The 14223-nt window shown below is 36.5% G+C and overlaps 1 protein-coding gene and 1 pseudogene across 1 annotated transcript in view; one reads left to right on the top strand and one right to left on the bottom strand.

The window, feature by feature from the left end:
- GREB1L (GREB1 like retinoic acid receptor coactivator) overlaps nucleotides 1-14223 on the bottom strand; it is a 282191-nt gene that overhangs the window by 161367 nt on the left and 106601 nt on the right. The window lies entirely within an intron of this gene.
- Nucleotides 12270-13035, top strand: LOC144243218 (proline-rich protein 3 pseudogene; annotated as a pseudogene).

Raw genomic sequence — 14223 nt, 5'->3', positions numbered from 1 at the left:
GACTACTAATTCTCAAACAGCAAAATTGTCACATAAAACAATGCATATCATTGCAATTTCCCAACACTTTTCCCCAGACTTTTTTTTTTTATGTCCAAATACATTTTGCAAACCCAAAGCACAAAATTTTTTTACCATGATGCAGTCGTCCCCTTCAGATCACGGTAGCCACCAAAAGCCTCTGATTTCCAAGATGTTTATAAAATGATATATGATCCATCTTTGCTCTCTCTTTCTCTATTGCTCAGCTTACTCTTGATTTCTAACAGTATTTCCTTGTTGTCTGTCCTTTCTGCAGACCCCGAAACCCCTTGTCTTTTCTTATTTTCACCATTTGCTTCAACCAGCAGTTCACTGGAGACCCATCCATCTTGTAATGCCTAAAGTGACAGATGCTCTCAGGAACCACCACACTGCTGAGTGAACAAAAGATAACATCACCTCTAGGAACTCCAGAGAGAAATACAACTGCAACCTTAAGACAGAGGCTGACTTGACAGACATTGGACCATAAACCTCTTCTACGTGGAAAAAAAAAAAAAAACGACAAAAAAAAAAAAACCAATTGCCACACACAAAAAAAATCTGACACAATCAAAGGCAGAAAAGAGTGATTATTTGTGGATTGCCTTTTCCCTCTGCAGCTCACTTTTCCCTCCCAACGCCTTTATATTGGGGCAATTCACTTGCCAAGAGGCAAGAGAAATTCTTGGGAAAAAGAGCCTTTCTCAAGTATCTTCTTTTATTCAACCATATTCGAAGTGAACTTTATTCACGTGTGTGTTTCAGTGAAGCTAAGGCTTATAACAGAGCATTCATAAGCCTGACCTGTCCTGCTTGCATAAAGCAATATCTAGACTCAGAAATGCTGACTCAATTCTACTGCTAGGCTAAGGCATGCTTTGCAAATTAAAAACACACTTAGAAATTAAAAAGCAATGTGTGACACAATATCAACAGTATGTGTAGCTCATAAAAATGGCTCACCATTCATTCATCAGACAACTTCCAACTTGGGTAAAAAAGACAGTTAACAGGAGGATTCTGGGAAGGACTACAGATCTCTTTTCTAACAAAGGAAGGGTCATATTAACATCTCCCAGCAACAAACTAATGACAGGGACGCTTTAGATACAGGGGATGCTGCCTGATGCCATCTAGGGTTTTGTTTTTTGTTTTTTAAGCATCTTATTTAAAACCTTCATGCAGCAATAGGTAAATGCAAATGCTAACGTTTAATTTTAATTTAACCCTAAATTGAGATAAATACAGTGAAGGGAAAATTTTGAAGAATAGAAAAACAAAAACTGACTTGAAGGTCACTTAAGAACATTGTGTGATCAATGTCAATTACAGAGATTAACAACTGTTTTTTATAATAGGTATCAAGCAACAAGGAAGAAAAATCTTTAGTATGGCTAAATACATTATCATTTTCAAACCACATACATTCAAATATCCATGTTAAATATAAAATAGAGAAATGATTAAGAAAACTTCTGTCAACTATACTTCTAAAAAGAAATGTAAGCGTTTGCCCTGGCACTTGATACAAATATTTTAGTTTTCCTTTAAAAATTTTGCACAAAAAGCCTTTAGATACAATTATTTTTCTTTGAAGTTACTAATGACTCTCATTTCCATTTTACAAAAAAAATATAAAACTTGAAACATATTTTATCTCCTGGGTTTGAACTATTTGTGGGGTAACAGAAAAATGTCCAAATTGATAAATCAACATGTTTTTTAAACATTTTTTAATGTTTCTCTTATTTCCTCAAACACTTCAGTGTATCTGTACAAATAAGATACTACAAATATTTCAGAATCTCAGAATTTTCCAGTTTTTATTTTAATGCTGGCAAAACAGAATGCATACAAAATAAATGAATATGCACAATTTATATAACTAAATGGAAAAAAGATTAGAGACTGCTTAGCAGTATAAAAAGGACTTGTTCTAATATAAACTTGATCTTTAAACCAGACAGATAATTTTGTTTTTTGTTTAACACACCCTGATCCTAAGTAATTTTCCCAGAACTACTGATCCAAAAGTACCACATCATTCAACACTTTCAAATTTTGGCATTAATACCAAAAAGAGAGACGTGACCTTGAAATGACAGTTCCATTGCAGAAGGTTCCAAAAAAAAAAAGGCCCACTTAAATGACCTACTTTTCAACACAATAGGATCGATATGCATGCAGAAAAAGTACACCCCTGTGGAAAGTTCTTATTGCCTGATTGATCAGAAACAAAACAAAACTTTTCTTTTTTAAGGGCCCCTTCCAGATCACAGTCAGTGCCAGAAATCCACACAGGAAAAAAATCCATCAAAATGAAACACTAAAAGGGTTTACCCTTCACCATCCTATTTGCACTTCAAAACCCTGTAAGTCCTTCAGTTAAACCCCAGGGCTGAACCATTTCAATAATAAGAGAGGTGGCCAGAGGTGATTTATCTCCCATTTGGCCTCTGGACAGAGGCTGTAACGTCTACAAAACTTCCCTTCCCTGAGTCGAACCCTCCCCCAAGTCTCAACCTTCATTTGTGCAGCTTTGGATCTGCAACCTTATAAACAACTCCTATGCCCCTTACAATCAGATGCAAGAGCAGTCTGTAACTCAAGATTTGGGTACGTTTTCTTGGCAATGCTTTCACAAAATGGAATGCTGCTGAGTAATCAGACCTTTGAAAATACCAGGTTAAATTTCAGCTTCTCTTTGTTATAAGTTGGGGAAGAAAAGAAATTTTCTTTAGCTTCTCTCTTCTCACATATGGTAATTGTTGTCAGAATTTCTTAAACGTTTTCCAATTTATACTTTGATAATCTTAATGTTTTTGGCCACATCAGCCAACTTCCTGCAGTGACGTTCATCTAAATTTAAATCCTTGCATTGTAAAATATCTTATCCAAGAAAGTTCAGATTTCACAGGTCACACACTCCTGGGTCAAAAAGACCTTAAAAACAGATATCAGACCACTTTGACTCAACTGATTTATCCTACCCTTGTTATCAAATATGTACTATAACTGTCATCACACAATTTTTCTCTAGTGAAATAAACATCAAACAATGTCACCAGTTATTTAAACTGAAGTTATCAAATGTGAAACACAGTGAAGTTACTTCTTAAAAATGAAGGATATTTTGTCAGTATGCATGATTCTTTATTTCAAAATTACATTCACATGCTTCTTAGTGTAGAAAGAGGATGAAATATATATGTAGTTAGTTCCCTATGTTTTCTTTGTTGTTGTTTTTCATTAAATGAGAAGTTTGTTTTTCTAATTGATTCTAATAAATTCCATCTGAATGCCACATTAACAACTTGCACTAAATGATTCCACTATAGTGATTTCATTTTTGCAAGTTGAAACTTTCAAGCTATATCACTAACTTCATATATGTAAAGACTCACAGGCAAATATATATTTCACTGAAACCTAAAATCAGTTAAGAAAAATTTAAAATAATAAAATTAGATATATGCTGATAGTTAAAAATACAAGAAAGACACATTTTTGTCAACTAAAAAATTATGTTTTTGAGGCTACTGATCAACAAAAATTATATTTCTGCCATTAAAAAATGCAGCATCAACATCCTTATACCTCATTAGCAAATATTTTGCATTTTCAGAGCTCCAACTACTATGAATTCAAGAAAAAACAACCCTCACAACAAATAACTTTACTGCATGCTACCAGGTCAATGAATCTCAGACTTGTTTTTGAGATAACATAATAATTCAAATTGCATATATAAACCAGGAAAGATAGATGGCTAAAAAAAAAAAACCTAAGAGGCATGGATTTTTATATTACTGAAACAAACTTTGGCATTAATAACAATATTCAGGAAAACAAATTTCTTAACTACTACAGGACATAAAATAAAAACAAAAAAATGCTTTCTTCAGATAATCAACAAGAGTAAATTGACCCACCACAAAGGAAATATTCAATTTTCATTAAATATTTACTCAGTGCAATAGGTTGTTAGGTCTATCTAGACCTCAAAGAAAAAATAGTTCCTGTCTGGTAGGAATCAGGTCTTGGGAGAATTGAATGGAAATGAGAGGCAGTTCCTCAAGTCCTGATACTATATTTCAAATTGACAATGCTAAAAACTGGAGATGTGCTATAAAACGTATAGTACTACTTTGAAATCTGATACAAATAAAGTGATACTTATTATGGATGAGCACTAAGTAATGTACAGAATTGTTGAATCACTTTATTAGACACCTGAAAATAGTGTAACACTGTATGTTAACTATATTGGAATTAAAATAAAAAACTTAATGGGGCACCTGGGGAGCTCAGTCGTTTGAACGTCTGACTTCATTCAGCTCAGGTTATGATGTCATGGTTTGTGAGTTTGAGACTCACATCGGGCTCTGTGCTGACAGCTCAGAGCCTGGAGCCTGTTTCAGATTCTGAAATCAGATTTAATTTTTAAAAATTAAAAAAAAATTTAAATTAAAAAACTCAATAAAAAAGTAAATGAATAAACAAAAAAAAAAAACCCAAAGAAAGTGATACCAAAGAGCTATTAATTTTAATAAGGTTTGACTGGGTAAGCAACTTCATTTCCTACTGTACCCCAATAAAATTCAGATGTTCAAAATCTGCATTCCCCAACTTTCCCACTCGATAACCACAGCCCAATCACTGATATTCTCTGGGCCTCTTATCTATAAAATGGGGAATAAAGTAAATACATTTCTAGATTGAAAACATTATGGTGGTAGTGGGGGTGGGGAAGAGATCCCATTCACAGTAGCAACAACAAAAATAATACCCAGGAATCAACTTAATGACAGATATATGATAACATTTTTTAAATTGTCAATCTTTATTTAGGAGATTTAAGTGAAATTTTACCCACATAGAGAAATGTGCTAGGTTGTTATTTTTTATTTTTATTTTATTTTATTTTATTTTAAAATTACAGATTTATTCTCAGAGCGATAGAGCACTTAATGTTATTCAACAATGTTTATTGAGTATAAGGTAGAGTTGAGGTTTTAATTTTTTTCTTAATTCGTCATCTTTTTTATTATTTATTTTTTAAAAAATTTACATCCAAGTTAGTTAGCATATAGTGCAATAATGATTTCAGGAGTAGAATCCAGTGATTCATTCCCTACATATAACACCCAGTACACATCCCAACAAGAGTCTTCCTTAATGTCCCTTGCCCATTTAGTCCATCCCTCCACCCACAACCCCTCCAGTAACCCTCAGTTTCTTTTCTGTATTTAAGAGTCTCTTATGTTTTGTCCACCTCCCTGTTTTTATATTATTTTTGCTTCCCTTCCCTTATGTTCATCTGTTTTCTGTCTCAAATTCCATATATGAGTAAAGTCATATGATATTTGTCTTTCTCTGATTAATTTTGCTTAGCATAGTACTGTCTAGTTGCATCCACATTGTTGCAAATGGCAAGATTTCATTCTTTTTGACTGCTGAGTAATACTTCATTGTATATGTATATATATACTACATCTTATCCATTCATCTGTCGATGGACATTTAGGCTCTTTCCATACTTTGGCTATTGTCGATAGCGCTGCTATAAACACGGGGGTACATGTGCCTCTTTGAAACATGTGCTAGGTGTTTTAAAGAGAAACCTAATTGTTGTAAAAATACGTTTCTCAAACAAAATAATAAACTAAACACAATTCCACTCAAAGTATCAGAGTTTTATGCGAACATTGTGAAAACATCCATAGGGATGTTAAAAAAAGATTATTAAAAAAAAAAGATGGGGAAAAAAGTCTCTAATAAAAGTTATAAGGGGAGGTAATCAAAATAAATACTACATCATAGTATAAGGAAAGAGCTTTTGGTCATTAAATCTATGTCACTAAATCTAATGGACATATTTTTGGTTCTCCTTTAACATGCCCTCTTGGTAGATTTCTTGAAATTTCCTTTTCTTCGGCTGGATTTCATCTCACAACCTCTTTGGTATTCTTCCCTATGCTGCTTCTCAGTTTCCTTTGCACTCCCACAATACACCACCCAGAAACGGAACGTTGGAGTTCCACAAGATTTAGTCTTTGGTAGCCATCTTCCAAGATGGCTTCGGTGATTCTTGCCTCCCCTCCCCCACACTGAATCAGGGTTGACTTGTGTGATCACTAAGATACCAAACAAGTGACAGCCCGTGATTTCCAAGGTCATAAAAGATATTGCAGTTTCTGCCTTGACTTCTTGGATCACTTGCTCTAGGGGAAGGTAGTCACCATGCTATAAGGATACTCAAACAGCTCTGTGGGTGGGACCTGAGGTTTCCTGCCAAGAGCCAGCACAAACTTACCTAAATGCTCTCCTTGCTTCCTCTCTGGCACCCTCCAATCATTTCTCTGCATTACAGTGCAAATATAACCTGTCAATCCTTTGCTAGAGCCCTTTATGGTTTTACATTGCTCTGAGTATAAAAATCAATAGTGTAAATATCCCTGCCCATTTCTCTAGCCTTATCCTACACTGTTCTTTTCCTAAATGCTGTGCTCCAGCAACACTGACCAACCTTTAAATGCCTATGTTCCCTCTGCCTGTAATTACACCCATCTTATCTTTTACTTTTGCCAATTTAAATCCCCTCATCCTTTAGACCTCAAGCATTGCTTCCCTGTTCCCCTTAGTCCTTGCTAAAAGCTCTCATAGGAACTTACTCTCATTTAATTCACTGATGAGCTATATAATTTGTGTATTAATGTTTGCCTTCCCTATTTAATTCTAAGCTACATGAAGGTAGGGACTATGTTTTTCTGTTTTTACCTATTATTGATATAACAGCACCTATTGTAGTGCCTTCCCACAGAGAAGGTACTCATAAATACTGCTTGAATAATTTAATAATTTAAAATGCAGGGCTAGCACAAGAATGAGAAGCCCACTGGAGACAGTCCAAGAAAACTTTATTATTTTTAGAATTATTACATGATATCCACAGCTAACATCATACTCAGTGGGGAAAAACTGAGAGCTTTTTCCCTAAGGTCAGGAACCAGACAAGGATTTCTACTCTCACCACTTTTATTCAACATGGCATTGGAAGTCCGAGCCATAGCAGTCAGACAGTAAAAACAAATAAAAGGTGGGCTCCTGGGTGGCTCAGTTGGTTAACCATCTGACACTTGGTTTAGACTCAGGTCATGATCTCACAGTTCATGAGTTTGAGCCTCATGTTAGGCTCTGTGCTGACAGTGCAGAGGCTGCTTGGGATTTCTCTCTCTCCCTCTCTCTCTCTCTGCCCTTCCCTTGCTCACTCACTCGCTCTCAAAATAAAATAAAATAAACATTTAAAAAAATTTTAAAAGGCATCCAAATCGGTAAGGAAAAAATAAAATTTTTGCTATTTGCAGATGATATTATTATATATAGAAAACCCTAAAGACTCCTTCAAAAAACTACTAAAACTGAAAAACGTATCAGCAAGGTTGGAGGATATAGAATCAATGTACGGAAACCCACTGCATTTCTATACACTAATAATGAAGCAGCAATAAGAGAAAGTAAGAAAACAATCCCACAGGTGTGCTATTTTGAAGGGGCATATATACCCTAATGTTTATAGCAGCAGTATCAACAATAGCCAAAGTATGGAAAGAGTCCAAATGTCCATAGATAGATGAATGGATAAAGATGTGTATATATATATGTAATATATGTGTATATATATGTGTGTGTATATATATATATACACATACATACATACAATGAAGTATTACTCAGCAGTCAAAAAGAATGAAATTTTGCCATTGGCAACAATGTGGATGCAACTAGACAGTATTATGCTAAGCAAAATTAGTCAGAGGAAGAAAAATATCGTATGACTTCACTCATGTGAAATTTAAGACAGAAAACAGATGAACATAAGGGAAGGGAAGCAAAAATACTATAAAAACAGGGAAGAGGACAAAATATAAGAGACTCTTAAATACGGAGAAGAAACTAAGGGTTACTGGAGGGGTTGTGGGTGGAGGGATAGACTAAATGGGCAAGTGGCATTAAGGAAGACACTTGCTGGGATGAACACAGGGTGTTATATGTAGGGAACGAATCACTGGACTCTACTCCTGAAATCATTATTGCACTATATGCTAACTGACTTGGATATAAATTTTAAAATAAATAAATAAACAAATAAATAAAGTGTAAAAAAAATAAAGAAAAAGGAAACAATCCCATTGACAATTGCACAAAAAACAATAAAATACCAAGGAATAAACTTAATCAAAGAAGTGAAAGACCTGTACTCTTAAAGCTATAAAACACTGATGAAAGAAACTGAAAATGACAGAAACAAATAGAAAAACATTCCATGTTCATGGGTTGGAAGAACAAACACTGTATGTCTATACTACCCAAAGTAGTCTATAAATTTAATGTAATCTCTATTAAAACACCAACAGCATTTTTCACAGAAGAATCCTAAAATTTATATGGAATCACAAAAGATCCCAAATAGTAAAAGCAATCTTGAAAAAAGAAAAACAAAACCAAAGGTATCACAAGTCCAGATTTCAAGTTATATTACCAAGCGATAGTAGTTAAATCATGGTATGATGCTGACATAAAAATAGACACATAGATCAACAGAATAGAATAGAAAGCCAAGAAATAAACCCATAATTATATGATCAATTAATCTTTGACAAAGGAAGAATGAATATACAATGGGAAAAAAGACAGTCTCTTCAACAAATAGTGATGGGAAAACTGGACAGCTACTTGCAAAAAAATGAACCTAGACCATTTTCTTTCACTGTACACAAAAATAAACTGAAAATGCATTAAGGATCTAAACGTGAGGCCTAAAACCACAAAAATCCTTGAAGATAGCACAGGCAGTAATTTCTCTGACATTGGCTGTAACTATATCACTCTAGGTAGGTCTCCTGAGGCAAGGGAAACAAAAGCAAAAATAAACTATTGAGATTACGTCAAAATAAAGTTTCTGCACAATTGCAACAATCAACAAAACTAAAAGGCATCCTACTAAATAGTAGGAGATATTTGCAAATGACATCTGATAAAGGGTTAGTATCCAAAATGTATGAAGAACTGCTGCAACTCAACCTTCCCCAGAACAAATTATCCAATTTAAAAATGGGCAGAAGACATGAGCAGACATTTCTCCAAAGAAGATGTCCAGATGGCCAAAAGACACATGAAAAGATGCTGAACCTCATTTACCATCAGGGAAATACAAATCAAAACCAAACTGAAATATCACCACACCTGGCAGAATGGCAAAAATAAAAACTCCAAGAAACAACAAGTGTTAGTGAGGATCTGGAGAAAAAGGAACCCTCATGCGCTGCTGGTGGTAATACAAACTGGGGCAGCCACTGTGGAAGACATTTGGAGGCTCCTCAAAAAACTAAAAACAAAACTGTCCCATGACCCAGGAATCGCACTACTGGGTATTTACCTCCCAAATACAAAAACATTAACTCAAAAGGATATATGTTGCAGCATTATCTATAACAGCCAAACTAAGGATATATGTTGCAGCATTATCTATAACAGCCAAACTATGGAAGCAGCCTAAGTGTCCATTGATAGATGAAGGGATAAAGAGTATGTGGTGAGTATCTTTCAGCCATAAAAAGAACAAAATCTTGCCATGTGTAACAACATGGATGGATCTAGGGAGTATTATGCTTAGCTTAATAAATCAGTTAGAGAAAGACAAATACCATATGATTTCATTCATATGTGGAATTTAAGAAACAAAACAAATCAGCAAAGGGGCAAAAAAAAAAAAAAAAAGAGAGAGAGAGAGAAACCAAATAACAGATTCTTAACTATAGACAACAAACTGATGGTTACCAGAAGGGAAGTGGGTTGAAGGATAGGGAAAATAGGTGATGTGGATTAAAGAGTATACTTATCATATGAAAAAAAATAATAAATATTTTAGAGATCTTTCTATATAAGCATGTAAAGATATTTCTCATTCTTTTTTGTGGCTGCAGAGAATTCCCTGGGATGTATATACCATGATTAATTTAAACTAGTCCTTTAATGATGGATATTGAATTTGCAATCTTTGTTATTACTAAAGATATTGTAATAATCAACTCTGCAACTAATTAATACACACTAATTTAGTACTTGGATAAATGTCTGGAAGTAAAATTGCTGAGTCAAAGGATATATGCAGTTTTTATTTTTTTAAATATTGCCAAACTTCCCTAGTTTTGTTTTGCTTTATCACACACAAAGCAGTCTTGTTTCTACACATTAGAAACATTTTCAATTATAGTTCAGTTTCTCTAAGGTCCACATCAAGTAGGAAACCACCAAAAGCACAGAAAAGCTGGGTTGGAAAGAATCCCTGATAATCAGGTACCAAGTGAGAGTTGAACTAATGGTTGAACCAAGTTATACTCCCATTTAGCAATTTATGGATCCCCATACCTTCAACAGTGTAGAATATTATCTACTTTTGGATCTTTGTCAATCTCACAGATAAAAAATGGTATCTCAATGTAGTTTTAATCATATTTCTCTTACTATGGATGAAATTGAATATCTTTTCAAATATTTAAAAGCCCTTGAATTTTCTTCTCTGAAATACCCAGTTTATCCCTTTTTATATTTGGTTGTTGGCTTTATTCTTGATTTGTAGGAGCTCTTTATATATTAAAGAATTTTGTCCTTTGTGTATGATATGGGGTGCAATATTTCCCCCCAGTTTTCCATTTTGCCTTTGCTTTTGGTGTTTGGTGTTTTCCCACACAGAAAATTTTAGTTTTTATATAATTAAATTTATCAATCGTTAAAAATTTAAAAGGTTGCATGGAAACAAAGAACTCATTTTACTTGTTTAATTAAATGATCTACTTAAGTGTCTATTTCCTAGAAGCATTAAGAAAGCAAAGGGGTGGAGTAGAAGGAGAGTAAGTTAAGAAAAAGAATCTATCTTTGGACACCTGAATGGCTCAGTTGAACATCTGACTCTTGATTTTGGCTCAGGTCATGATCCCAGGATGGTGGGACTGAGCCCTGTGTTGGACTGTGCGCTGAGCATATAGCCTGCTTGAGATTCTCTCTCTCTCTCTCTCTCTCTCTCTCCCTCTCGCTCTCCCTCTCTTTCTCTGACCCTCTCCCCAGCTCACACACATACACACTCTCTCTCCCAAAAGAAAAAAGAAAAAGAATCTAAATAAACAGAACCCCAAAGATGTTATTTTGCTATTCAAAAAAGAAGTTTTCAGATTTTTTTTAAATTTATTTCTAATTTGTTAGGGAAAATAGATATTTCCACCTTACCTACTCTTTCTTGCTTTTGCAAAAGGGGAAGAAACACACACACACACACACACACAAACACACACACCACAGAAACAGGAGAGGTGGAGATGAAGAATGGACAAGGGTTTGAAGTTGTCAACAGGAGCCTGGGGTGAAAAGTTTGCATCAGTAGCTTCTTATCAGAGAGGAAATAGAATGAACATCTTTAGATCCATGTATTTCTTGATTCTGGACTTTAAATTAGTGGAAGGGGTGCATACTTCTGGTAGACGGGAGAGGACCACAGGCAAAAGTGTCAACTATGGGTTGTTTCTTTTTTCCAACAAGGACGTCTATGGATTTTCTCCCTCATACCCCAGATTCTAACTCCTAACCCTTTCTCCACCTTCTATAAACTTTCTACCTTTCTTTAGTCCATAGTTGAAAAACATGAAAGCCAATTAGCTTTGCTGGTAACTCCTATATCTACATCATTGGCCATAATATGTTTTCTGAGTTGCTGATCTCCACCCAAACTCAATATGTCCAAAACAAAACTCATGAGCATTAGAGTAAAAGCTATTCCTATTTCCTGGTTTCATTATTTTCACTTTTTCACCTAGAAAGTACTGTGAACTATGCTAGGAAGGAGGATAAAGGCAATCCCCAATCTCAAAGAGATCCCAACCTAGAGGTGAAGACAGATACGTAAATGTGTAAATGTTCACCAGAAGCAGGAGCAAAGTACTAAAAAAATCACTACAGAAAATGTAGCGATTATGTCTGAAGAAATGAAGAAAATATCAAAGAAGAGATGACATTTGAGTGGCTTTAAAGAAATCATCAAACAGAATTGAGAGGGCCTCAGAGACTCATAAAACAGAATGTTAAAACCATGATGTATTTTAGAAATACTGAAGGTTCATGGTTGGGGAAGAGGTTGCGTGGCAAGAGAAGAGAATTAAAAAAATAGTAGGTTCAGGACTCACTGTCCTCCACATTCTGCTGAAGCCATTGCTACAACCACGATGCCAAAACGAAAGCAGAATCAGAAGCAGTCGCCACTACTGCAGCAGCCCCCACTGCCAGAGCAGGAAGAGACTGGAGATAAGGAAGACTACCTAGCCTTCTACGTCCTCTCTCTATGGCCAGTGGAAAGTGTGGTGACCCTAAGTGAGCCCCAACTGGAATCAGCCCAAATTGGAATCCACTTGCATGTCCACCATCAGTAGAATGGAAAAATAAGTTGCTGTGTGTGCATGCATTGAGATACTACGCTGAAATGAAAACCAATCCTGCTACAGGCAGCCTGGATGAATCTCATAAATACAATGTTGAGAGAAAGGAGCCAGGCAAAAAAGAATGGAGACTCTCTTCACAGAGGTCCTCCAGAACCAAGGGGACCAATGATTCTACCACGGTTGAGTCTCCGACCTCCTTCCCAGGGCAGAGGCTCACCCTGGGGAGGCCGAAGAATCAAGTATGGCCCATTGGTCATGGTGGATGATGGAGGCCAAAGCTGAATATCCTTTTCCTGGATGAGGCCTTAAAGGTCCTTCCAGGGGAGGCTTTCCCAAAGAGCACAGAATTCCTTAACGGCTCAAAAGTTGATCTTTATCAAGAATATCTACCCATCCAAGGATAGACTTCAGGTTATAGAAGATAAATCTGACCTTCCTGTCTGCTGACACTTTGCCAAAAAGTCACCGTCAATATGAAGACCACTGTGCCTTTTACCATCCAGGTGTCAACAGACCTCTCTGAGAGACTGACTTCCTTCCAGGCTTGAAGGAGCCCTCTGTGATCTAGGGGCCATATATTTCCCTGTGGCCCTGTGATGGCTACTATGAGGCTGTTCCACTCACCACTCTATCAATGACACCCACCCCCATCTGCCATCTCCCCCATGTCGGGTCCAGAATTATATTCTATCACTGGTCTACAGTGTGCACTCCTTCTTCTGCTCCAGCCTCCAGAAACTCATCTGTAGGACCCCAACTTTGTTCCCATCACATGCCTCCTGGATCTTCTTCCCCCTCAACAACTAACTGACCGTTGAACAGGAAACCTCTTTGGTGTTGTTTCTTGTGCATGAGTCCTCCCAGCCCCCAGTACTGCCCTTGATTCCTGAGAGCCATGGAGCACTTTTCTACCATTCTTTTCTTCTAGCTGCTTGTTTTAAGTCCTTTTTTTTTTTTAATGTTTATTTATTTTGAGAGAGAGAAGGAGAGAGAACAAAGGAGGGGCAGAGAGAGAAGGAGAGAGAGAGAATCCCAAGCAGGCTCTGTGCTGTCAGCACAGAGACTGATGCAGGGCTCAATCTCAGATTCGTGAGATCATGACCTGAGCTGAAACTAGGAGCCAGAGGCATAAATGACTGAGCCACCCAGGTACCTCTTAAGTCCTTTTTACGTGATCCCCCCTCAGACCCCGAATGCTGCCAGCTGTTCTGTGAAACTAACCAGGCTGTCTAACCTGGGGTCAATTCTGGATGACTCATATAGCACTGCTCCCTGAAAGGCCACTCTCCCTACTTTCCAGATTTTGTAGTTTCTGCATCAGTAGCATGAACCCCACCGCTCTGGTCTGTCATCACTGTGCTTTGTGAAACTGCATCTCCTTGTAGCCTTTCTTAGTGTCTGTGGCACTTTGGTGACCTCCTAATACTAGAGTAAGCTTTTCTGCCAAAATGGTGCCCTCTAGATTTTCTGTACCTCTCAACACAGGAGAATTGGGAAACTTTCTGCAAGACTGCCTCCCTGGTCCTCCACATTCTTCTCCTGGTGTCAGTTTTTCTGGGTTTGACACAAGCCCATGAGATGCCCTTTAAAGCCTCTGATAGGGTATGTCATATCCTTTCTAGCCTACTTTAGTTAGATTACATCATTGTGAGGCCACCAGCCCTTCTGTTTGAATTCTGTGAATCTCCACCTGGCCCACCTCTGTGTGGAA

The sequence above is a fragment of the Crocuta crocuta genome, unplaced genomic scaffold, assembly GCF_008692635.1.
Source record: "Crocuta crocuta isolate KB4526 unplaced genomic scaffold, BGI_CrCroc_1.0 scaffold26, whole genome shotgun sequence".
NCBI classification, from domain to species: domain Eukaryota; kingdom Metazoa; phylum Chordata; class Mammalia; order Carnivora; family Hyaenidae; genus Crocuta; species Crocuta crocuta.
This window is presented reverse-complemented; position numbering and strand designations above follow the sequence as displayed.